Source organism: Coregonus clupeaformis, chromosome 26 (genome assembly GCF_020615455.1).
Source record: "Coregonus clupeaformis isolate EN_2021a chromosome 26, ASM2061545v1, whole genome shotgun sequence".
NCBI classification, from domain to species: Eukaryota; Metazoa; Chordata; class Actinopteri; order Salmoniformes; family Salmonidae; genus Coregonus; species Coregonus clupeaformis.
Genome location: NC_059217.1, coordinates 8786668 through 8813954, shown reverse-complemented (window position 1 = coordinate 8813954; position 27287 = coordinate 8786668). Strand labels below are relative to the sequence as shown.

The 27287-nt window shown below is 46.4% G+C and overlaps 1 protein-coding gene across 2 annotated transcripts in view; it reads left to right on the top strand.

The window, feature by feature from the left end:
- Positions 1-27287, top strand: part of LOC123481941 (KN motif and ankyrin repeat domain-containing protein 4-like) — a gene marked incomplete at its 3' end in the record, with an annotated part of 106175 nt that overhangs the window by 45777 nt on the left and 33111 nt on the right. Inside the window, 1 exon segment of one of the 2 annotated variants that reach the window (XM_045207665.1) lies at positions 19694-19862. 2 annotated transcript variants of the gene reach the window in all.

Here is a 27287-nt window from a genome sequence, read left to right as displayed (position 1 = left end):
CACACTCTCACAGAATCACTCACCCTCTTCATTTATGAACAAAATCTGTTTTTCCACTCTCCATTTAAAGGGTGTTTTAGTCTAGGAATAGGCTTAACCTGTGTCCAGGAAACTACCCCATGAAGCCATAAATCATTGGCTGTCCATAGTGTCCAGCTCACCCACACCCCAGCACCCAGAGGGATCCAGATATCCTGACCACGGGAGTTCGACGGGACGGCGGCTCTCTGCCAAGGATTCCTCCTCCAACTGGAGCTCTATCTCTCCAGCATCAGGCCGGCCCCATCGGAGCGGGAGAAGGTGTCCACCCTCGTCTCCTGCCTCTCGGGAAAAGCCCTGGAGTGGGCCAACGTGGTGTGGAACGAAGGAGGAGCCGCGATGGAGAACTACGGGGAATTCGCTCGCCTCTTTCGGGCTGTCTTCGAACACCCACCCGAAGGCCGAGAGGCGGGCGAGCAGCTGGTCCACCTGAGGCAGGGGACGAGGACTGTACAGGACTTCGCCTTGGAGTTTCGGACTCTGGCAGCGGGGTCCGGGTGGAACAAGCGGGCCCTTATCGACCATTTCCGGTGCCATCTGCGGGAGAACGTCCAACGGGAGCTAGACTGCCGGGACACCATGTTGTCCTTCGCGCAACTGGTGGACATGGCCATCCATTTGGACAACCTGCTGGCGGCCAGAGGATGTTCTGGAAGGGGTCTGCCTGTTCCCACCCTGGCCGACTCGGATCCCGAGCTGATGGAGCTGGGTGGATCCGCCATCCGAGAGAGCGGAGGACGACAGCGACAGTGTCACACTGGTGGCACGAAGGGACAGTACACCACACGTTGTCGTCAGCGCTCTTTTGGGTCTGGAGGCGGCAGGCAGGGCACTCTCGCATCACCCCAGGCATTGAACACCCACACTCGTTCAGAGCCCTCTGCTGCGCACTGTACCCTACCCATCTACTTTCCCGATCACATGGTAGTTCCCCAGTGTAAGGCGCTAGTTGATTCAGGCGCAGCTGGGAACTTTATGGACAGGGCATTCTCACACCGGCTAGGCATGTCATTGGTTCACCTATCCATTCCACTCCCCATCAGAGCACTTGATAGTCGACCATTAGGGTCCGGGTTTGTTAAGGAGGTTACTGCACCAGTCACCATGATTACCCAGGAGACTCATTGTGATCAGGTCACTTTTTATATTATTGAGTCTCCTGCTTTCCCTGTGGTATTAGGTCTCCCTTGGTTAGCACTCCACAATCCCACCTGCTCATGGCCGCAGAGGGTTCTCACAGGGTGGTCGCGAGAGTGTCAGGGTAGGTGTCTTGGTGTTTCCGTTGGTGCAACCACGGTGGAAAGTCCATACAGTACCTCCACCGTGCGCTCCACTCTAAAACGCAGGCTACCAAGTTACCACCTCATCGGGCGGGGGATTCCGCGATAAACCTCCGGGTAGACCACTGAACAAGGAGACGGTAAGTTTTAGTTATCCTCTCCCCCTCATTCTGTCAGTGATCGAGTCAATGCATGGGGCGCGCTTCTTCACCAAATCAGATCTCAGGAGTGCGTACAACCTGGTGCGTGTTCGAGAGGGGGATGAGTGGAAGACAGCATTCAGCACAACCACGTGTCATTATGAATACCTGGTGATGCCCTATGGTTTAATGAATGCTCCATCTGTCTTCCAGTCCTTTGTGAACGAGGTGTTTCAGGACATGCTTGGTTGCGGTGTAGTGGTCTACATCGATTACATTCTGGTGTATTCCGCTACGCGCGCCGAGCATGTGTCCCTGGTTCGCAAAGTGCTGGCCCGACTGTTGGAAAATGACCTTTATTCCAAGGCAGAGAAGTGTATGATTTTCCAGCAGTCCGTCTCCTTCTTCGGATACCGCATTACCACATCAGGTGTGGAGATGGAGGGGGATCGCATTTCAGCCGTGCGTAATTGGCCGACTCTCACCACGGTTTAGGAGGTGCAGTGCTTTCTGGGCTTCGCCAACTACTATCAGAGGTTTATCCTGGTCTTTGGCAAGGTCGCAAGCTCCCATTACATCTCTGTTGAAGGGTGGGCCGACCCGGCTCCGCTGGTCTGCTGAGGCTGATCTGGCCTTCAGGAAACTGAGGGGTCTGTTCACCTCAGCCCCAGTACTGGCCCACCCCGATCCATCACTACCGTTCCTAGTGGAGGTGGAGGCGTCCGAGGTAGGGATAGGCGCTATCCTATCGCAACGCTCGAACACGCAAACCCAAGCTCCGCCCCTGTGCCTTCTTCTCTAAGAAGCTCAGCCCTGCGGAGCAGAACTACGACATTGGTGATCGGGAGCTGTTGGCTGTTGTCCGAGCCTTGACCGTGTGGAGGCATTGGCTCGAAGGGGTGAAACACCCTTTCCTCGTCTGGACGGACCACCGTAACCTGGAGTACATCCGGGCAGCGAGGAGGCTGAATCCTCGCCAGGCCAGGTGGGCCCTAATCTTCACCCGGTTTTATTTTTCACTGTCATACATCCCGGGTACGAAGAACGTGAAGGCAGACGCATTGTCACGGCTGTATGAGACAGAGGAGAGGCCCAGAGACGACACCCCCATACTCCCGGCTTCCTGCATTGTGGCGCCGGTAGTATGGGCCATGGATGCGGATATAGAGCAGGCATTACGCACAGATCCATCTCCACCTCAGTGTCCAGCTGGGCTGCGGTACGAGCCTGCTCTTATCCGTGATCGTCTGATCTACTGGGCACACACGTCACCCTCCTCTGGTCACCCAGGTATCGGTCGTACAGTGCGCTGCCTGACCGGAAAGCACTGATGGCCTACCTTGGCTAAGGACGTGAGGGTGTATGTCTCCTACTGCTCGGTGTGCGCCCAGAGTAAGGAGCCTAGGCAACTCCCAGCGGGTAAGTTACAACCTTTACCAATTCCACAACGACCATGGTCTCACCTAAGTGTTGATTTCCTGACTGATTTTCCCCTCTCCCAAGGTAACACCACCATCCTGGTAGTTGTGGACCGCTTTTCCAAAGCCTGCCGCCTCCTTCCTCTGCCCGGTCTCCCCACGACCCCGCAGACTGTTTACATACGTCTTCCGGCACTACGGGGTACCAGAGGATATAGTGTCTTACCAAGGTCCCCAGTTCACATCCAAGGTCTGGAAGGCGTTCATGGAACGTCTGGGGGTGTCGGTCAGCCTGACCTCTGGGTTCCCCCTCGAGACTAATGGGCAGGTGGAACGGGTAAATCAGGATGTGGGTAGGTTCCTGCCGTCCTACTGCCAGGACCGGCCGGGGGAGTGGTCGGTGTTCTTGCCATGGGCAGAATATGCCCAGAACTCTCTCCGCCACTCCTCTACTAACCTAACGCCATTCCAATGTGTTTTAGGTTACCAACCGATTCTGGCACCATGGCACCAGAGCCAGACCGAGGCTCCTGCGGTGGATGACTTGTTTCGGCACGCGGAGGAGACATGGGACGCTGCCCACGTTCACCTCCAATGCGGCGTGTGTCGTCAGAAGGCCAACGCTGACCGCCACCGCAGTGAGGCCCCGGTCTTCGTACCGGGGGATCGGGTCTGGCTCTCGACCCGGAATCTGACCCTCCGCCTGCCCTGCCAGAAGCTGAGCCCGCGGTTTGTGGGGCCGTTCAAAGTCCTGAGGAGAATCAACAAGGTCACCTATAGGTTATTACTTCCCCCTAATTGCCGTATTAACCCCTCATTTCATGTGTCTCTCCTCAGGCCGATGGTGGCTGGTCCGCTCCAGGAGTCTGAGGTGCGGGAGGTCCCTCCACCTCCTCTGGACATCGAGAGGGCACCGGCGTACTCTGTCCGTTCCATCCTGGATTCGAGGCGTCGGGTGGGGAGACCTCCCGAGGGGTTAATACGGTAATTAGGGGGAAGTAATAACCTATAGGTGACCTCGTGGAGTGGGAGGGGTATGGTCTGGAGGAACGGTGCTGGGTCCTGGTGAGGGATATCCTCGATCCCTCCCTGTTGCGGGATTTCCACCGTCGCAATCCGGCTCGCCCTGCTCCGCGTCTTCCTGGCCGTCCCCAAGGCCGGGGTCGGCATGCTGCTGGAGCTGCGCGTCAAGGGGGGGGGGATACTGTCACGACTTCCGCCGAGGCTGCCTCCCCTCCTTGTTCGGGCAGGTTTCGGTGTTCGTCGTCACCGGCTTACTAACCACTGCCACTCGATACATCATTATTCCATTTAGTATTTTCTTGTCAATTACACACATCTGGTTCATATCCCCTCATTAGTCTGTGTATAAGTGTTCCCTCTGCCCCCTTGTCCTTGTGAGTGATTGTTTTATGTGAAGATGAGTGTAGCTCGGTTGAGCTATCCGTACTTTGTATTGCCGGGGTTATTTCTCCCCGTGTGCCTGTATTGTGTCACAGTGCGCCTGTATTACGCCCTGTGCTGTTGACGCTATCCAGCGGAACTGTGTACAACGGAATAAACTCTGTATTCGGTGATTTACCCTCCTGCGCCTGACTCCTTTAACTCACACTCTCACACTGTTCTCTGACTCCTATTCGCAGCCATCCACAATGAGAATTGTCCATTTATTTCTCATATCTCAGCCGTTCAGTGCATTAAGTGGCTGTTATGAGCACTCTGAAGTAATATTTCCCATAAAATATAAATTTGTTCTACAATGTATCGTCTTTATTTTGCTACTCGATAGAACAAGACAGCGATGAAAATAAATGTATCTATCAAAAAGACATGGGTCGCCATTATGCAAAATAGTAGTCAATCAGAACGAAGCAACAGTCTAACCCCTGTAACCTGACATGTCAATACCCAATAGAAAATCTAACGTATCCTATCATAATAATTGCATGCTAGAACGAAGTAGGGAACAACACATACAGTTCAGTACTAAGGTGATAAATAAATCCTGCAAAAGTCTCTGCATTTTATATTATATCCACGTCTCAATGTTTTTTGCACAATATCCAGTTCCAGTGAATGTAGAACAACACATAATATTTAAAGTAGACCTTTTCCAACAAACAAACAAACTTTTCCATGAAGTCTATATGTTGTATTTGTAAAATGCTGCATCTTGCTGGCTGATCCGGGCCCGGCCATCCCTTGTCCTTTTGTGTGCCAGACAAACGTGTTCTGTCAATATGAATAAAAGGTATACATAAATTGCGATTTCCATCGTGCACACACACACACCTGCCAATACATACAGTGGGGGAAAAAAGTATTTAGTCAGCCACCAATTGTGCAAGTTCTCCCACTTAAAAAGATGAGAGAGGCCTGTAATTTTCATCATAGGTACACGTCAACTATGACAGACAAAATGAGAAAAAAATCCAGAAAATCACATTGTAGGATTTTTAATGAATTTATTTGCAAATTATGGTGGAAAATAAGTATTTGGTCAATAACAAAAGTTTCTCAATACTTGGTTATATACCCTTTGTTGGCAATGACACAGGTCAAACGTTTTCTGTAAGTCTTCACAAGGTTTTCACACACTGTTGCTGGTATTTTGGCCCATTCCTCCATGCAGATCTCCTCTAGAGCAGTGATGTTTTGGGGCTGTCGCTGGGCAACACGGACTTTCAACTCAATCCAAAGATTTTCTATGGGGTTGAGATCTGGAGACTGGTTAGGCCACTCCAGGACCTTGAAATTCTTCTTACGAAGCCACTCCTTCGTTGCCCGGGCGGTGTGTTTGGGATCATTGTCATGCTGAAAGACCCAGCCACGTTTCATCTTCAATGCCCTTGCTGATGGAAGGAGGTTTTCACTCAAAATCTCACGATACATGGCCCCATTCATTCTTTCCTTTACACGGATCAGTCGTCCTGGTCCCTTTGCAGAAAAACAGCCCCAAAGCATGATGTTTCCACCCCCATGCTTCACAGTAGGTATGGTGTTCTTTGGATGCAACTCAGCATTCTTTGTCCTCCAAACACGACGAGTTGAGTTTTTACCAAAAAGTTCTATTTTGGTTTCATCTGACCATATGACATTCTCCAAATCCTCTTCTGGATCATCTAAATGCACTCTAGCAAACTTCAGACGGGCCTGGACATGTACTGGCTTAAGCAGGGGGACACGTCTCGCACTGCAGGATTTGAGTCCCTGGCGGCGTAGTGTGTTACTGATGGTAGGCTTTGTTACTTTGGTCCCAGCTCTCTGCAGGTCATTCACTAGGTCCCCCATGTGGTTCTGGGATTTTTGCTCACCGTTCTTGTGATCATTTTGACCCCACGGGGTGAGATCTTGCGTGGAGCCCCCAGATCGAGGGGAGATTATCAGTGGTCTTGTATGTCTTCCATTTCCTAATAATTGCTCCCACAGTTGATTTCTTCAAACCAAGCTGCTTACCTATTGCAGGTGCAGTCTTCCCAGCCTGGTGCAGGTCTACAATTTTGTTTCTGGTGTCCTTTGACAGCTCTTTGGTCTTGGCCATAGTGGAGTTTGGAGTGTGACTGTTTGAGGTTGTGGACAGGTGTCTTTTATACTGATAACAAGTTCAAACAGGTGCCATTAATTAAGGTAACGAGTGGAGGACAGAGGAGCCTCTTAAAGAAGAAGTTACAGGTCTGTGAGAGGTCTTGCTTGTTTGTAGGTGACCAAATACTTATTTTCCACCATAATTTGCAAATTAATTCATTAAAAATCCTACAATGTGATTTTCTGGAAAACATTTTCTCAATTTGTCTGTCATAGTTGACGTGTACCTATGATGAAAATTACAGGCCTCTCTCATCTTTTTAAGTGGGAGAACTTGCACAATTGGTGGCTGACTAAATACTTTTTTCCCCCACTGTATTTGATACACTGCTGATTTAGCAGGTTTTCCTACTTACAAAGCATGTAGAGGTCTGTAATTTTTTATCATAGGTACACTTTAACTGTGAGAGACGGAATCTAAAACAAAATTCCAGAAAATCACATTGTATGATTTTTAAGTAATTAATTTGCATTTTATTGCATGACATAAGTATTTGTAAGAATTCCGGCTCTCACAGACCTGTTAGTTTTTCTTTAAGAAGTTGTTACCTGTATAAAAGACACCTGTCCACACACTCAATCAAACAGTCTCCAACCTCTCCACAATGGCCAAGACCAGAGAGCTGTGTAAGGACATCAGGGATAAAATTGTAGACCTGCACAAGGCTGGGTTGGGCTACAGGACAATAGGCAAGCAGCTTGGTGAGAAGGAAACAACTGTTGGCGCAATTATTAGAAAATGGAAGAAGTTCAAGATGACGGTCAATCACCCTCGGTCTGGGGCTCCATTCAAGATCTCACCTCGTGGGGCGTCAATGATCATGAGGAAGGTGAGGGATCAGCCCAGAACTACACGGCAGGACCTGGTCAATGACCTGAAGAGAGCTGGGACCACAGTCTCCAATAAAACCCTTAGTAACACACTACGCCGTCATGGATTAAAATCCTGCAGCGCACGCAAGGTCCCCCTGCTCAAGCCAGCACATGTCCAGGCCCGTCTGAAGTTTGCCAATGACCATCTGGATGATCCAGAGGAGGAATGGGAGAAGGTCATGTGGTCTGATGAGACAAAAATAGAGCTTTTTGGTATAAACTCCACTCGCCGTGTTTGGAGGAAGAAGAAGGATGAGTACAACCCCAAGAACACCATCCCAACCGTGAAGCATGGAGGTGGAAACATCATTCTTTGGGGATGATTTTCTGCAAAGGGGACAGGATGACTGCACCGTATTGAGGGGAGGATGGATGGGGCCATGTATCGCGAGATCTTGGCCAACAACCTCCTTCCCTCAGTAAGAGCATTGAAGATGGGTCGTGGCTGGGTCTTCCAGCATGACAACGACCCGAAACACACAGCCAGGGCAACTAAGGAGTGGCTCCGTAAGATCCTGGAGTGGCCTAGCCAGTCTCCAGACCTGAACCCAATAGAAAATCTTTGGAGGGAGCTGAATGTCCATATTGCCCAGCGACAGCCCCGAAACCTGAAGGATCTGGAGAATGTCTGTATGGAGGAGTGGGCCAAAATCTCTGCTGCAGTGTGTGCCAACCTGGTCAAGACCTACAGGAAACGTATGATCTCTGTAATTGCAAACAAAGGTTTCTGTACCAAATATTAAGTTCTGCTTTTCTGATGTATCAAATACTTATGTCATGCAATAAAATGCAAATTAATTACTTAAAAATCATACAATGTGATTTTCTGGATTTTTGTTTTAGATTCCGTCTCTCACAGTTGAAGTGTACCTATGATAAAAATGACAGACCTCTACATGCTTTGTAAGTAGGAAAATCTGCAAAATCGGCAGTGTATCAAATACTTGTTCTCCCCACTGTACATTATCTACTGGTAAAATTTTATATTGAGAACATATATCTACCTCATCAACATGCAAATGATGTGTGAGTTTAGCTATTCTCTGCTTCATATGTACAATGATAAGGGGCACATTGATTGCACATGCCCATTAGGCCAGTTATGACATCATTGGTGATGCATGCCATTATGATAAGCTGCAAAATGGATTCACATGGCTGATATCCTGAAACATAGTGACAATCAAATAAAACCGATTGGAGAGCTTACAACTGGACAAAAAGGTACTGTTCATTTGAGAAAGCAACACAGAAACAGACAAATTAGAGACAGATCCGCTTCACACCTTTTTATTGCAGAATTGTGATCTGTGATGAATGAACATTGACACTAGTTCATCTGAATAATGTGTTTAAGTTAACAATTAAAACAAGTTGAAACACTTCACTTCAATGAATCAACATTGAATGAATCAAAATATAATTTCAAAATGTACAAATAATCTAACTTGTTTGTAAATGTTAGACATCTTAGTAAGTAGGCTATCATTACTAAAGCATAATTTCGAGTGAACAAAAAAGTCCATACCAGAGGTGGCCAACCTCCTCCACTCCCTGATCTACTGGGTGAGCAGACAAGCCCAGCAATAATACACATTATTATCAACTCGTTAGGTTTGATAAGTTGAATCAGGTGTGTTAATGCTGGGCTGGAAAAGAACCCTGCACACCCAGCATACCTCCAGGAGAAGGATTTGGTCTGCTAAGGTTGTAATAAATGTGTAGCCTACATTGTGTGACTTCACTGTATTGTTGTATACAACATTTGCTAACATACACTACACGGCCAAAAGTATGTACTCGTCGAACATCTCATTCCAAAATCATGGGCATTAATACGGAGTTGGTCCCCCCTTTGCTGCTATAACAGCCTCCACTATTCTGGGAAGGCTATCCACTAGATGTTGGAACATTGCTGCAGGGACTTGCTTCCATTCAGCCACAAGAGCATTAGTGTGGTCGGGCACTGATGTTGGGCGATTAGGCCTGGCTCGCAGTCGGAGTTCCAATTAATCCCAAAGGTGTTCGATGGGGTTAAGGTTCTGTGCAGGCCAGTCAAGTTCTTCCACATCAATCTCAACAAACCATTTCTGTATGGACCTCGCTTTGTGCATGATGAAACAGGAAAGGGCATTCCCCAAACTGTTGCCACAAAGTTGGAAGCACAGAATCGTCTAGAATGTCATTGTGTGCTGTAGCGTTAAGATTTCCTTTCACTGGAACAAAGGGGCCTAGCCCGAACCATGAAATACAGCCACAGACCATTATTCCTCCCCCACCAAACTTTACAGTTGGCACTATGCATTGGGGCAGGTGTCGTTCTCCTGGCATCCGCCAAACCCAGATCCGTCCGTCGGACTGCTAGATGGTGAAGCGTGATTCATCACTCCAGAGAACGCGTTTCCACTGCTCCGGAGTCCAATGGCAGCGAACTTTACACCACTCCAGACGACGCTTGGCATTGCGCATGGTGATCTTAAGCTTGTGTGCGGTTGCTCGGCCATGGAAACCCATTTCATGAAGCTCCCGACGAATACTTCTTGTGCTGATGTTGCTTTTGGAACTCGGTAGTGAGTGTTATAACTGAGAACAGACGATTTTTACGCACTACACACTTCAGCACTCGCGGTCCCGTTCTGTGAGCTTGTGTGGCCTACCACTTCACGGCTGAGTCGTTGTTGCTCCTAGACGTTTCCACTTCACAATAACAGCACTTACAGTTGCCCGGGGAAGCTCTAGCAGAGCAGAAATTTGACGAACTGACTTGTTGGAAAGGTGGCATCCTAGAGATTGCATGGCTGTGTGCTCGATTTTATACACATGTCAGCAACGGGTGTGGCTGAAATAGACAAATCCACAAATTTGAAGGTCTGTCCACATACTTTTGGCCATGTAGTGTAAGTAAACATACAACCCATGGCAAACAAGTTTGTGCCAGCAGTCTCTTGGGACATTCACTGGGACATCTGCAGACAGGCTTTCACAGCTCTCCATGTCTGAGGACAGACATCACAAAGAAACAGGCTTCATTTTATTACAATTAGACAGCCCTGACTATTATCTCTCTGTCTGTCTTCATAGTTTTCCTCTCTAGGGACTAAAACTGGAGAATATTTTCATAATGTCATCCCACAACCTGCCCCATCTAACTAGTACACCTACTCCCTTTTCTGACAGCTGGAGCAGAAAATCCTTTCACCCCATCTTCCATTGCTGTTATCTACAAATGCATTTGGAGCATGAGTTTTTAATTTACAATGGAAAATAGGCCTACATCAAGATAACAAGCTAATATGAAGTTAACTAGCTGAAGATATTTCACTTAGCTATAGTATGTACAGTTGGTTTGCTAGCTTCATTCTATAGCTAGAAGACTCCTGATATCTCCAGGAGTGATGAGTATAGTTTTTGTCTTTATCTGTTGTGACTTGCTTTGATAATCAGTGGATGTATTGAAAGGGGAGTGGTTTCACCTCTTTTCTGAGTGTATATAGCCAGCTTGTGTTCAAGAACGATGAGTTCATCTCAGCCTATGCTGCCCTTCAGTCCCTTTACTTTTTGGCCCTGACGGAGACATGAATCCCCCCAGAGAACACTGCTACTCCAGCTACTCTTTCTTCATCTGACTACATTTTCTCTCATAGTCTAAGAGCATCTGGTCGTCACGGTGGTGGCACAGAGCTACTCATTTCTCCTAACTAGAGATTTTCTATTTTCTCCCACTCTCATCTGTCCATCTGCTCATTTGAATTCCATGCTGTCACTGTCACTTGTCCACTCAAGCTTAACATTGTTGTCATCTATCGCCCATCAGGTGCCATTGGAAAGATCCTCATTGAGCTTGACACCTTGATAAGCTCATTACCTGACAATGGCTCACCACTCTTCGTACTTGGCGACTTCAACCTCCCGACGTCTGCCTTAGATTCATTTCTTTCCAACTCTCTTTCCTCTCCTTGCCTCTTTTGACCTCACCCTTTCCCAATCCCCTCCAACTGACAAGGCAGGCAATATGCTTGACCTCATCTTTACTAGAGGCTGTTTGCCTACTAATCTCACTGCAACCCCCCTACAGGTCTCTGATCACTACTTTGTTTCTTTTTCTGTCTCCCTTTCCTCTAACCCTAGCCACTCAGCCCCTACCCAGATTGTCATGTGCCATCGGAATCTTCGCACTCTCTCTCTCCCACTACTCTCTCCTCTTCTATCCTATCAGCTCTCTTTTCTGCTAAATCCTTCTCCCCCCTGATTCTGTGCATCTTCAACCCTACTCTACCCCCTTTCCGCATTCCTATGACTCGCATTGTCCCCTTTCCTCCCGGCCGGCTCGGCCCTTCCCTCCTGCTCCAAGGCTGAGTGACTCATTGCAAGCTTACAGAACAGGGCTGCGAGCAGCTGAGCGAAAATGGAGGAAAACTAAACTTCCGGAAGACCCATCACCCTTTCACTCCCTCCTCTCTACCTTCTCTTCCTCTGTATCTGCTGCTAAAGCAACTTTCTATCACTCTAAATTTCAAGATTCTGCCTCTAACCCTAGGAAACACTTTTCCACCTTCTCCTCCCTCCTTAATCCTCCACCCCCTCCTTTTCTGCGGACAACTTTGTCAACCACTTTGAAAAGAAGGTTGATGACATCCGCTCCTCATTCACTCAGCCTATTGAGTCCACTGGTCTTACTCACACAGAACTACCCTACCCTTGACCTCTTTCTCCCCTCTCTCTCCAGATGAAATCCTGTGACTAGTGAAGTCTGGCCGCCCGACAACCTGCCTGCTTGACCCCATCCCCTCCTTTTTTCTCCAAACCGTCTCTGGAGATTTTCTCCCATTCCTCACTTCCCTCATCAACTAATCCCTGACCACTTGCTGCCTCCCCTCTGACTTCAAAAAGGGCCCGAGTCACTCCCCTCCTCAAGATACAAACACTCATCTGATGTCAAAAACTATAGACCTGTATCCATTCTTTCTTTTCTTTCCAAAACACCTGTGCTGTCTGTGATCAACTCTCTCGCTATCTCTCTCAGAACGAACTTCTTGACCCTAACCAGTCAGGCTTCAAGATGGGTCACTCAAGCGAGACTGCTTTTCTCTGTGTCACGGAGGCTATCCGCACTGCCAATGCTGACTCTCTCTCCTCTCACCCTCCTAGATCTATCCGCTGCCTTCAACACCATGAACCATCAGATCCTCTTTTCCACCCTCTCAAGGCTGAGTGTCTCAGGCTCTTCACACTCTTTGATTGCATCCTACCTGGCAGGCCTCTCCTACCAGGTGATGTGGAGTGGATCTGTGTCTGCACCATGTACTCTCACTACTGATGTCCCCCAGGGATCGGTTCTAGGCCCTCTCCTCTTCTCTCTATACACAAAGTCACTCGGCTCCATCATATCCTCACATGGTCCCTCCTATCATTGCTATGCGGATGACACTAAACTACTTTTCTCCTTTCCCCCTTCTCACACCCAGGTGATGACATGCATCTCTGCGTGCCTGGCAGATATCTCAGCTTGGATGTTGGCCCACCACCTCAAGCTCAACCTCGACAAGATGGAGCTGCTCTTCCTCCCAGGGAAGGCCTGTCTTTTCTAAGACCTCTCCATCACGGTTGACAACTCCACAATGTCGCCCTCCAAGAGGCAAAGAACCTTGGCGTGACCCAGGACAACACCCTGTCGTTCTCTGCAAACATCAAATGTGTGACTCATTCATGCTCTACAACATCTGTAGAGTACGACTTTATCTCACACAGGAAGCAGCACAGGTCCTAATCCAGGCACTTGCCATCTCCCGTCTGGACTACTTCAACTCGCTGTTGGCTGTGCTCCCCCCTTGTGCCGTCAAACTTATCCAGAACGCTGCAGCCCGTCTGGTTTTTAACCTTTCCATGTCACCCCGTTCCTCCACACACACCACTGGCTTCCAGTTGAAGCTCGCATTCACTGCAAGACCATGGTACTTGGCTACGGAGCAGCAAGAGGAACTATAGTTTTGGTAAGTCGGTTAGGACATCTACTTTGTGATTATTTCACTTATAATTCACTGTATCAAAATTCCAGTGGGTCAGAAGTTTACATGCACTAAGTTGGCTGTGCCTTTAAACAGCTTGGAAAACTCCAGAAAATGACATCATGGCTTTAGAAGCTTATGATAGGCTAATTGACAACATTTGAGTCAACTGGAGGTGTACCTGTGGATTTATTTCAAGGCCTACCTTCAAACTCAGTGCCTCTTTGCTTGACATCACGGGAAAATCAAAAGAAATCAGCCAAGACCTCAGAAAGAAAATTGTAGACCTCCACAAGTCTGGTTCATCCTTGGGAGCAATTTTCAAATGCCTGAAGGTACCACGTTCATCTGTACAAACAATAGTACGAAAGTATAAACACCATGGGACCACGCAGCCGTCATACCGCTCAGGAAGGAGACGCGTTCTGTCTCCTAGAGATGAATGTACTTTGGTGCAAAAAGTGCAAATCAATCCCAGAACAACAGCAAAGGACCTTGTGAAGATGTTGGAGGAAACAGGTACAAATGTATCTATATCCACAGTAAAACGAGTCCTATATCGACATAACCTGAAAGGCCGCTCAGCAAGGAAGAAGCAACTGCTCCAAAACCACCATAAAAAAGCCAGACTACGGTTTGCAACTGCACATGGGGACAAAGATCTTACTTTTTGGAGAAATGTCCTCTGGTCTGATGAAACAAAAATATAACTGTTTGGCCATAATGATCATCGTTATTTTTGGAGGAAAAAGGGGGTTGCTTGGAACCCGAAGAACACCATCCCAACCGTGAAGCACGGGGTGGCAGCATCATGCTGTGTGGGTGCTTTGCAGCAGGAGGGACTTGTGCACTTCACAAAATAGATGGCATCATGAGGAAGGAAAATTATGTGGATATATTGAAGCAACATCTCAAGACATCAGTCAGGAAGTTAAAGCTTGGTCGCAAATGGGTCTTCCAAATGGACAATGACCTCAAGCATACTTCCAAAGTTGTGGCAAAATGGCTTAAGGACAACAAAGTCAAGGTATTGGAGTGGCCATCACAAAGCCCTGACCTCAGTCCTATAGAAAATCTGTGGGCAGAACTGAAAAAGCGTGTGCGAACAAGGAGGCTACAAACCTGACTCAGTTACACCAGCTCTGTCAGGAGGAATGGGCCAAAATTCACCCATCTTATTGTGGGAAGCTTGTGGAAGGCTACCCGAAACGTTTGACGCAAGTTAAACAATTTAAAGGCAATGCTACCAAATACTAATTGAGTGTATGTAAACTTCTGACCCACTGGGAATGTGATGAAAGAAATAAAAGCTTAAATAAATCATTCTCTCCACTATTATTCTGACATTTCACATTCTTAAAATAAAGTGGGGATCCTAACTGACCTAAGACAGGGAATTTTTACTAGGATTAAATGTCAGGAATTGTGAAAAACTGAGTTTAAATGTATTTGGCTAAGGTGTACGTAAACTTCCGACTTCAACTGTAGCCCTGACTTTGCTGACAACTACTTAATTAAGGAAAAGTGTACTTACTATGCCTGTGATAAATGGTTGTCCCCCCTAGGTATCTTAAGATGAATGCACTAACTGCTCTGGATAAGAACGTCTGCTAAATGACAATTTTTGTTTTAAAGAATGTCTAACAAGCAGCTCATTAGCCTACACATAGCGACCTGCTGTAGCTAGCTAGCTAATAATACATCTTATTTGTATTTTTTATACACTACCGGTCAAAAGTTTTAGAACAACTACTCATTCAAGGGTTTGAGGGGAGTTAGAGAGTGTTAGCTAAAGAGCAGAACCATCCATCATTTACCTCAGGGCATATAGTAGATATTATTTGTATCATCATCATGATTTCAGGCTCCAGTTAGAATGTGACTAATAATAATAATAATGCAACATAATATGCTGCAGCTTCCATTGAGCTCTGTCCCAGATCAGACATATGGTAGCTGACAGACCATCATCTCTAGGGGAGCCTCAGCCAAACCAAACCAAACCACACTACTCCTAGTGAATATGATTGTGACTGACTTATACAAGCCCGTAGGGGATGGCTGCTGTCCAACTTCTCTCCTCCCTCTGATTCTCTTATTATGCTACCTTTCCTCTTTTGGTTTCTCCTCTCCTCTTTTTGCTCCTTTCCTCTCTCCTTCCCTATTGTGCTCTTTTCCTTAGATTGAGTCATCTTCCCCCCCTCTTTTTTCCACTCCTCCTTTCCTCTTCTCGCCTCTTCGCGTCGAGGGGCATGTTCAGCCTCACACTTCTCTCTGTGTGACCCTGTGGAAGACATCACACATAAACAACAGACCGTGGCGGACAACTTTATCTTCCCAGCTCGCCCGGCCCCCGTTCTTCCAATATCCTGCGCTTTGTGTTTCGCTGTGCTGCCCACGGCGGCTAGCCATATTTAGCGTGCTCTCTAAGCATGGAGAGGGAGTGGATCAGGGTCCTGACTACAAATCGACGGAGGATGAGAGGCAAAGAGAGGCAGGAGGAGAGGCTGGTGAGGCAGAGTAGAGAGGGGCTAGATGGGTTGGAGAGTCGGGGTGCTGGGGAATATGGCAACCAGACGTCCACTAGAGTCACTGTCTGCAGACCAGACCTTATCCACGTGATAGCCTCAGGCACTGAGCAACAGTCAGGGATACTCTCCTCTTCTCTCCTCTACAAACCAGAGGTGAAGGGAGAGCCAAGAGAGGCAATCGGACAAACTATGTAGGAGTAACGAATCACAGGCTACATTCTTCTAGTTACTAAACTACCCAAACGTTCCTAAAAAGAACAGTTTATTTACATACCAAGCTGTTTTCATTGTTATCAGCAATTAGGCAAATCCCCCGAGTCTTTCTCAATGTGGTAGAGTTTAAAAGCGGTGCTTTTCTTCTGTTTGTGTGCATTGCAAAGATTTACGTCCTGGAGATTGTTGTTTTTTTGGTGAAAAAACATTATGCAAACACAAAGCTAGGACTCCCTTTGGGCAGATAAAGGCAGCTCTTTTTTCTGTCAGCAAATCTTATAATGTACAATAGAAGAGAGTGCTACAGCAAGGCAGTGAGATCTGGCCTGTAAACCATATGGCCCTGTTACACAAAACGAATCCTACGATGACAGATGTGAGCAGCGAGCTGTATTATAAAATTAGATTGCATCATAAATAGCAGAAACCAAATTTAACCCTCTCGACATCACTGCTTCCTCTATCCATTATACATATTCCTGATTGGTTATGTAACTAGAGATTCCTGGGAAATGTTTCCAGGGTCGTGACCCTCAGTTACTTCCTGTCAGGCTCAACAAATTGCCCACATGGGCAACACACACACACAAACACAAAAACACACACAAACACACACGAGAGAGAGAGAGAGGAGCTTCCTTGTCCTAACCCATGCCAGGAGACAGAGGTCTAGAATGCCTGATTAGCAATGTACTGTTGACAATAATGTAGAGTATGGCTGAAAAGATGGCCCATCTGTTGAGCTCGTTATTTACTGAGGCAAGGTTAGCTGCTTTAGCCAGGGGCTTGAACCTACTGTAGCATGATGCCCCTTCAGGGATGTGAACAGTATCCCTCAGGTTACACAGTCATCTTGATATGATAATGAGCTGAGCTACATTCTACATGCCACAGACCCTCTCCCCAGGCTTTACTGCCCTCCTCCAGTGATATGTGTGTCTGCTGGCCATGACTCGGACTTCTGGCTTTTGCAATTAGTGACAGCAGAGGCTGTTTAGTCTCCCGCCTAGACAGATAGAAACAGAGGGGGGAGAGGGTGGGGAGACAGAGAGAGAGCGAGAATATTATAATATATGTCATTTAGCAGACGTTTTATCCAAAGCGACTTACAGTCATGTGTGCATGCATACATTTTACGTATGGGTGGTCCCGGGAATCGAACCAAGTATTGCAAGCGCCAAAGCTGAGAGAGAGAGAGAGAGAGAGAGAGAGAGAGAGAGAGAGAGAGAGAGAGAGAGAGAGAGAGAGAGAGAGAGAGAGAGAGAGAGAGAGAAGAGAGAGAGAGAGAGAGAGAGAGAGAGAGAGAGAGAGAGAGAGAGAGAGAGAGAGAGAGAGAGAGAGAGAGAGAGAGAGAGAGAGAGAGAGAGAGAGAGAGAGAGAGAGAGAGAGAGAGAGAGAGAGAGAGACACAAACAGAGATCCAATCACCCAGCAACAACCCACGCTGTCTAAATCATGGCTGCCTGGACCGCTTTGTTATCAGACAGATGCCCTACGCTGACACTGCTGAAGACTGGGAGGAAGGGAGAAGGGCTGTGGAGGAAACAGGTTGAAAGAGCGTGCGAGTGTGAGAAACGGACAGATAGAGGAAGGGAGGGAGTGAGAAATTATGTGAATAGATCCAGGCCTACATTTTTTAAAGAAAGGCATTGAGAGAGAACTAAATGTGTGAAAATCGACAGAAAAAGAGAATGAAAACAAGGACGTGTGTATAAGAGAAAAAGGGATTGAAAAGAATAAAGAACAAATCCTTCCCGCTTTCTCTGTTTCCTGTCATAACTGTTTTGTTGAATTTTAACTAGAGGGCTTCCCTGCTTCCCTTCCTGCCTGTACAGTATGTTGAAGACAGACACAGGAGGAGAGAGAGAACAGATTGAATTCCTTAGGAAAAAAATAATTGTTATTGTCCCTGAGTCTTGGGAGAAATACAGACTGAACAAAAACACTGGAGGGGGTAGATAGACAACAGTAGTGCTGGAGGGGGTAGACAGACAACAGTAGTACTGGAGGGGGTAGACAGACAACAGTAGTATTGGAGGGGGTAGACAGACAACAGTAGTACTGGGGGGTAGGCAGACAACAGTAGTACTGGAGGGGGTAGACAGACAACAGTAGTACTGGAGGGGGTAGGCAGACAACAGTAGTACTGGAGGGGGTAGACAGACAACAGTAGTACTGGAGGGGGTAGACAGACAGTAGTACTGGAGGGGGTAGACAGACAACAGTAGTACTGGAGGGGGTAGACAGACAACAGTAGTATTGGAGGGGGTAGACAGACAACAGTAGTACTGGAGGGGGTAGACAGACAACAGTAGTACTGGAGGGGGTAGACAGACAACAGTAGAACTGGAGGGGGTAGACAGACAGTAGTATTGGAGGGGGTAGACAGACAACAGTAGTATTGGAGGGGGTAGACAGACAACAGTAGTATTGGAGGGGGTAGACAGACAACAGTAGTATTGGAGGGGGTAGACAGACAACAGTAGTATTGGAGGGGGTAGACAGACAACAGTAGTATTGGAGGGGGTAGACAGACAACAGTAGTACTGGAGGGGGTAGGCAGACAACAGTAGTATTGGAGGGGGTAGACAGACAACAGTAGTACTGGAGGGGGTAGACAGACAACAGTAGTACTGGAGGGGGTAGACAGACAGTAGTACTGGAGGGGGTAGACAGACAACAGTAGTATTGGAGGGGGTAGACAGACAACAGTAGTACTGGAGGGGGTAGGCAGACAACAGTAGTACTGGAGGGGGTAGACAGACAACAGTAGTACTGGAGGGGGTAGACAGACAACAGTAGTACTGGAGGGGGTAGACAGACAACAGTAGTACTGGAGGGGGTAGACAGACAACAGTAGTACTGGAGGGGTAGACAGACAACAGTAGTACTGGAGGGGGTAGACAGACAACAGTAGTACTGGAGGGGGTAGACAGACAACAGTAGTACTGGAGGGGGGTAGACAGACAACAGTAGTACTGGAGGGGGTAGACAGACAACAGTAGTACTGGAGGGGGTAGACAGACAACAGTAGTACTGGAGGGGGTAGACAGACAACAGTAGTACTGGAGGGGGTAGACAGACAACAGTAGTACTGGAAGGGGGTAGACAGACAAGAGAGCCATTTGGGAGGTCACAGAAGGCTAGTTTGTGTCATCTTCTAATGCCTGTCAGTCATGGGTCAACAAGGGTATCTCGCTCTCTAGCCACCCCCCTACCGCTCTCTCTCTTTCCCCCTCTCCCCCCTCTCCCTTTCTCTCTCTCTTTAGTTCAGTGTTTCCATTAGCCTGTGTGTCTTAGGAGCAGTGCGACTCAAAGGCGTCCGTTACAACGTAAACAGTCCTTTCCCTCCTCTGGCCTTATCAGCACCTCACACTCTGCTCTTTCTCAGGATGTCTATCCAGGCAGCGCCCGACTCGGCCCAATCACAGTCACACCCACCACTCTGCTCTGTCCTACCTCACTATAGCTGCTGCTGCTTTTGTTTCAGCCCTCTTTATACACACACACACGCATTTCAGCTAGCACACTCAAGCACGCACGCTCACACACGCACGTGAGCACACACACAAACACACACACACAAACATACAGATTGCCGCGCCCAACATGTTCTGTGTTTAACACTCATGTCTGCCGCAGCAGTTAATATAAATATTGTTGCCTTTGTTTTGTCCTGGACATTTTAAATCATACTCTACCAGTCTTTGACGTCTCCTCTGTCTAAATAGCACCCTGGCTCTTCACTCTGTCCGCTCAGAACAATGCAGCAATATTTTGTAAGTGTACATATGATTGAGATTATGTTCATGTTGTGTTAGATGAGTATACACTGTTATTCTAGTTCATTTATCCTATATTTACATGAAGCCTGTATATGCACTCCAAAAAGCGCATTATTTCTCTTCTTTCAAGATATCTTTCAAGATATTTGACCTTTATCGTCATATTAAGGTAAAATATCTTGAAACATATTTTGAAATAGGATAAATTACTTGTATTAAGCCTTTTTTAGGTTAAAATAAGCAAAATGATCTGCCAATGACGTTAGATAATATTGCTTGGTGCAGAAATATATGTATATATATATATATATATATATATATATACAGTGGGGGAAAAAAGTATTTAGTCAGCCACCAATTGTGCAAGTTCTCCCACTTAAAAAGATGAGAGGCCTGTAATTTTCATCATAGGTACACGTCAACTATGACAGACAAAATGAGATTTTTTTTTCCAGAAAATCAAATTGTAGGATTTTTTATGAATTTATTTGCAAATTATGGTGGAAAATAAGTATTTGGTCAATAACAAAAGTTTCTCAATACTTTGTTATATACCCTTTGTTGGCAATGACACAGGTTAAACATTTTCTGTAAGGTTTTCACACACTGTTGCTGGTATTTGGGCCCATTCCTCCATGCAGATCTCCTCTAGAGCAGTGATGTTTTGGGGCTGTTGCTGGGCAACACATACTTTCAACTCCCTCCAAAGATTTTCTATGGGGTTGAGATCTGGAGACTGGCTAGGCCACTCCAGGACCTTGAAATGCTTCTTACGAAGCCACTCCTTCGTTGCCCGGGCGGTGTGTTTGGGATCATTGTCATGCTGAAAGACCCAGCCACCTTTCATCTTCAATGCCCTTGCTGATGGAAGGAGGTTTTCACTCAAAATCTCACAATACATGGCCCCATTCATTCTTTCCTTTACACGGATCAGTAGTCCTGGTCCCTTTGCAGAAAAACAGCCCCAAAGAATGATGTTTCCACCCCCATGCTTCACAGTAGGTATGGTGTTCTTTGGATGCAACTCAGTATTCTTTGTCCTCCAAACACGACGAGTTGAGTTTTTACCAAAAAGTTATATTTTGGTTTCATCTGACCATATGACATTCTCCCAATCCTCTTCTGGATCATCCAAATGCACTCTAGCAAACTTCAGACGGGCGTGGACATGTACTGGCTTAAGCAGGGGGACACGTCTGGCACTGCAGGATTTGATTCCTGGCGGCGTAGTGTGTTACTGATGGTAGGCTTTGTTACTTTGGTCCCAGCTCTCTGCAGGTCATTCACTAGGTCCCCCTGTGTGGTTCTGCGATTTTTGCTCACCGTTCTTGTAATCATTTTGACCCCACGGGGTGAGATCTTGCGTGGAGCCCCTGATCGAGGGAGATTATCAGTGGTCTTGTATGTCTTCCATTTCCTAATAATTGCTCCCACAGTTGATTTCTTCAAACCAAGCTGCTTACCTATTGCATATTCAGTCTTCCCAGCCTGGTGCAGGTCTACAATTTTGTTTCTGGTGTCCTTTGACAGCTCTTTGGTCTTGGCCATAGTGGTGTTTGGAGTGTGACTGTTTGAGGTTGTGGACAGGTGTCTTTTATACTGATAACAAGTTCAAACATTTGCCATTAATACAGGTAACGAGTGGAGGACAAAGGAGCCTCTTAAAGAATAAGTTACAGGTCTGTGAGAGCCAGAAATCTTGCTTGTTTGTAGGTGACCAAATACTTATTTTCCACCATCATTTGCAAATAAATTCATTAAAAATCCTACAATGTGATTTTCTGGATATTTTTTTCTCAATTTGTATGTCATAGTTGACGTGTACCTATGATGAATATTACAGGCCTCTCTCATCTTTTTAAGTGGAAGAACTTGCACAATTGGTGGCTGACTAAATACTTTTTTTTCCCCCACTGTATATATATATATATATATATATATATATATATATATATATATACAGTACCAGTCAAAAGTTTGGACACACCTACTCATTCCAGGGGTTTTCTTTATTTTTACAATTTTCTACATTGTAGAATAATAGTGAAGACATCAAAACTATGAAATAACACATATGGAATCATGTAGTAACCAAAGAAGTGTTAAACAATCAAAATATATTTTATATTTAGATTCTTCAAATAGCCACCCTTTGCCTTGATGACATCTTTGCACACTCTTGGCATTCTCTCAACCAGCTTCATGAGGTAGTCACCTGGAATACATTTCAATGAACAGGTGTGCCTTCTTAAAAGTTAATTTGTGGAATTGCTTTCCTTCTTAATGCGTTTGAGCCAATCAGTTGTGTTGTGACAAAGTAGGGGGATATACAGAAGATAGCCCTATTTGGAAAAATAGAGGAGATGGCTGCCGTTTTACAGCCCCCTAACCAATTGTGCCAAATATGTGTGTTTCTTCACGTTATTTGTAATTGATTCTGTACATAATGGTTCTGCCACCGTCTCGTATGACCAAAAATAACTTCTGGATATCGGGACAGCGATTACTCACCTCGTATTGGACAACAATTCTTTCTTCAACGAGTCGGACTTGAAGGATATTCTACAGACACCCGACAAGACCCAAATCCCTGTCATTCGCATGAGAAAGATATGGAGATATCGTGGATGTAGGTCAGGGTGCCTTGTAAGGATCCGACGGCGAGCAAATAATCTGCCTCTTCCATCAGTCCTATTAGCCAACGTACAATCATTGGAAAACAAAATGGATGACCGAAGATCAAGGATATCCTACCAACGGGACATTCAAAACTGTAATATCTTATGTTTCACAGAGTCGTGGCTAAACGACGACATGGATATCATACAGCTGGCGGGATATACGCTACATCGGCAGGATAGAACAGCTGACTCCGGTAAGACAAGGGGCGGCGGTCTGTGTATATTTGTAAACAACAGCTGGTGCACGAAATCTAATACTAAGGAAGTTTCTAGGTTTTGCTCGCCTGAGGTATCTCATGATAAGCTGTAGACCACACTATTTACCAAGTGAGTTTTCTTCTATATTTTTCGTAGCTGTCTATTTACCACCACAAACCGATGCTGGCACTAAGATTGCACTCAATGAGCTGTATAAGGCCATAAGAAAACAGGAAAATGCTCATCCAGAGGCAGCGCTCCTAGTGGCCGGGGACTTCAATGCAGGGAAACTTAAATCCGTTCGACCTAATTTCTACCAGCCTGTTAAATGTGCAACCAGAGGGAAAAAACTCTAGACCACCTTTACTCCAACACAGTGTCCCCACAGTGACGATATTATGACCGCGATCGATAAAAGACAGTACTGTGCAGCCGTCTTCATCGACCCGGCCAAGGCTTTCGACTCCGTCAATCAACGCATTCTTATTGGCAGACTAAATAGCCTTGGTTTCTCAAATGACTGCCTCGCCTGGTTCACCAACTACTTCTCAGATAGAGTTCAATGTGTCAAATCGGAGGGCCTGTTGTCTGGACCTCTGGCAGTCTTTATGGGGGTGCCACAGGGTTCAATTCTCGGGCCGACTCTATTCTCTGTGTATATCAATGATGTCGCTCTTGCTGCTGGTGACTCTCAGATCCACCTCTACGCACAAACCTCCAAACGAGCTTCAATGCCATACAGCACTCCTTCTGTAGCCTCCAACTGCTCTTAAACGCTAGTAAAACTAAATGCATGCTCTTCAATCGAACGCTGCTTGCACCAGCCCGCCCGACTAGAATCACTACTCTCGGCGGGTCTGACTTAGAATATGTGGACAACTATAAATACCTAGGTGTCTGGTTAGACCGTAAACTCTCCTTCCAGACTCACATTGAGCATCTCCAATCCAAAGTTAAATCTAGAATCGGCTTCCTATTTCGCAACAAAGCCTCCTTCACTCATGCTGCCAAACATGCCCTCGTAAAACTGACTATCCTACCGATCCTTGACTTCGGCGATGTCATTTACAAAATAGCCTCCAACACTCTACTCAGCAAATAGGATGTAGTCTATCACAGTGCCATCCGTTTTGTCACCAAAGCCCCATATAGAGTGGGGAGAACAAGTATTTGATACACTGCCGATTTTGCAGGTTTTCCTACTTACACAGCATGTAGAGGTCTGTAATTCTTATCATAGGTACACTTCAACTGTGAGAGACGGAATCGAAAACAAAAATCCAGAAAATCACATTGTATAATTTTAAAGTAATTAATTTGCATTTTATTGCATGACATAAGTATTTGATCACCTACCAACCAGTAAGAATTCCGTCTCTCACAGACCTGTTAGTTTTTCTTTAAGAAGCCCTCCTGTTCTCCACTCGTTACCTGTATAAAAGACACCTGTCCACACACTCAATCAAACAGACTCCAACCTCTCCACAATGGCCAAGACCAGAGAGCTGTGTAAGGACATCAGGGATACAATTGTAGACCTGCACAAGGCTGGGATGGGCTACAGGACAATAGGCAAGCAGCCTGGTGAGAAGGCAACAACTGATGGCGCAATTATTAGAAAATGGAAGAAGTTCAAGATGATGGTCAATGACCCTCGGTCTGGGGCTCCATGCAAGATCTCACCTCGTGGGGCATCAATGATCATGAGGATGGTGAGGGATCAGCCCAGAACTACACGGCAGGACCTGGTCAATGACCTGAAGAGAGCTGGGACCACAGTCTCAAAGAAAACCATTAGTAACACACTACGCCGTCATGGATTAAAATCCTGCAGTGCACGCAAGGTCCCCCTGCTCAAGCCAGCGCATGTCCAGGCTCGTCTGAAGTTTGCCAATGACCATCTGGATGATCCAGAGGAGGAATGGGAGAAGGTCATGTGGTCTGATGAGACAAAAATAGAGCTTTTTGGTCTTAACTCCACTCGCTGTGTTTGGAGGAAGAAGAAGGATGAGTACAACCCCAAGAACACCATCCCAACCGTGAAGCATGGAGGTGGAAACATCATTCTTTGGGGATGCTTTTCTGCAAAGGGGACAGGACGACTGCATCGTATTGAGGGAGGATGGATGGGGCCATGTATCGCGAGATCTTGGCCAACAACCACCTTCCCTCAGTAAGAGCATTGAAGATGGGTCGTGGCTGGGTCTTCCAGCATGACAACGACCCGAAACACACAGCCAGGGCAACTAAGGAGTGGCTCCGTAAGAAGCATCTCAAGGTCCTGGAGTGGCCTAGCCAGTCTCCAGACCTGAACCCAATAGAAAATCTTTGGAGGGAGCTGAAAGTCCGTATTGCCCAGCGACAGCCCCGAAACCCTGAAGGATCTGTAGAAGGTCTGTATGGAGGAGTGGGCCAAAATCCCTGCTGCAGTGTGTGTGCAAACCTGGTCAAGACCTACAGGAAACGTATGATCTCTGTAATTGCAAACAAAGGTTTCTGTACCAAATATTAAGTTCTGCTTTTCTGATGTATCAAATACTTATGTCATGCAATAAAATGCAAATTAATTACTTAAAAATCATTCAATGTGATTTTCTGGATTTTTGTTTTAGATTCCGTCTCTCACAGTTGAAGTGTACCTATGATAAAAATTACAGACCTCTACATGCTTTGTAAGTAGGAAAACCTGCAAAATCGGCAGTGTATCAAATACTTGTTCTCCCCACTGTACTACCCACCATTGTGACCTGTACACTCTCGTTGGCTGGCTCTCAGGTAGCGGCAGGTAGCTTATTGGGTAAGAGCATGGTGCCAATAACTGAAAGGTCGCTGGTTCTAATCCCCAAGCCGACTAGGTGAAAAATCTGTCTGTGCCCTCAAGCAAGGCACTTAACCCTAATTGCTCATGTAAGTCGCTCTGGATAAGAGCGTCTGCTAAATGACCTGGAGTATATTACATTTTTTAAAATTTTAGTCATCTATAAATCACTGCTAGGCAAATCCCCGCCTTATCTTAGCTCATTGGTCACCATAGCAACACCAGGTATATATCACTGGTCATCCCCAAAGCCAACGCCGCCATTCCTTCCAGTTCTCTGCTGCCAATGACTGGAACGAACTGCTAAAATCTCTGAAGCTGGAGACTCTTTTCTCCCTCACTAACTTTAAGCATCAGTTGTCAGAGCAGCTTACAGATCACTGCACCTGTACAGAGCCCATCTGTAATTAGCCCACCCAACTACCTCATCCCCATATTGTTATTTATTTTGCTCATTTGCACCCCAGTATCTCTATTTGCACATCATCTTCTGCACATCTATCATTCTAGTGTTAATACTAAATTGTAATTATTTTGCACTATGGCCTATTTATTGCCTTACCTCCATAACTTACTACATTTGCTCACACTGTATATAGATTTTCTATTGTGTTATTGACTGTACGTTGTGTTTATCCCATATGTAACTCTGTGTTGTTGTTGTTTTTATCGCACTGCTTTGCTTTATCTTGGCCCGGTCGCAGTTGTAAATGAGAACTTGTTCTCAACTGGCTTACCTGGTTAAATAAAGGTGAAAAAAAGAGAGAGACGCGTACAAAGCTCTCCCTCGCCCTCCATTTGGCAAATCTGACCATAATTATATCTTCCTGATTCCCGCTTATAAGCAAAACTAAAGCAGGAAGCACCAGTGACTCGGTTCATAAGGAAGTGGTCAGATGACACAGATGCTAAGCTACAAGACTGTTTTGCTAGCACAGACTGGAATATGTTCCGGGACACCACATCAGTCACTGGCTTCATCAATAAGTGCATCAATGACGTCGTCCCCACAGTGACAGTACGTACATACCCCAACCAGAAGCCATGGATTACAGGCAATATCAGCACTGAGCTAAAGGGTAGAGCTGCCGCTTTCAAGGAGCCGGACTCTAACCCGGATGCTTATAAGAAATCCTGCTATGCCCTCCAATGAACCATCAAACAGGCAAAGAGTCAATACAGGACTAAGATTGAATCATACTACACCGGCTCCGACACTCGTTGGATGTGGCAGGGCTTGCAAACTATTACAGACTACAAAGGGAAGCACAGCCGCGAGCTGCCCAGTGACACGAGCCTACCAGACAAGCTAAATCACTTTTATGCTCGCTTCTAGGCAAGCAACACTGAATCATGCATGAGAGCATCAGCTGTTCCAGATGACTATGTGATCACGCTCTCTGTAGCCGATGTGAGTTAAGCAGGTCAATATTCACAAGGCCGCAGGGTAAGATGGATTACCAGGACGTGTACTCCGAGCATGCGCTGACCAACTGGCAAGTGTCTTCACTGACATTTTCAACATGTCCCTGACTGTAATACCGATATGTTTCAAGCAGACCACCATAGTCCCTGTGCCCAATAACACTAAGAACCTGGCTAAATGACTACAGACCCATAGCACTCACGTCTGTAGCCACGAAGTGCTTTGAAAGGCTGGTCATGGCTCACATCAACACCATTATCCCAGAAACCCTAGACCCACACCAATTTGCATACCGC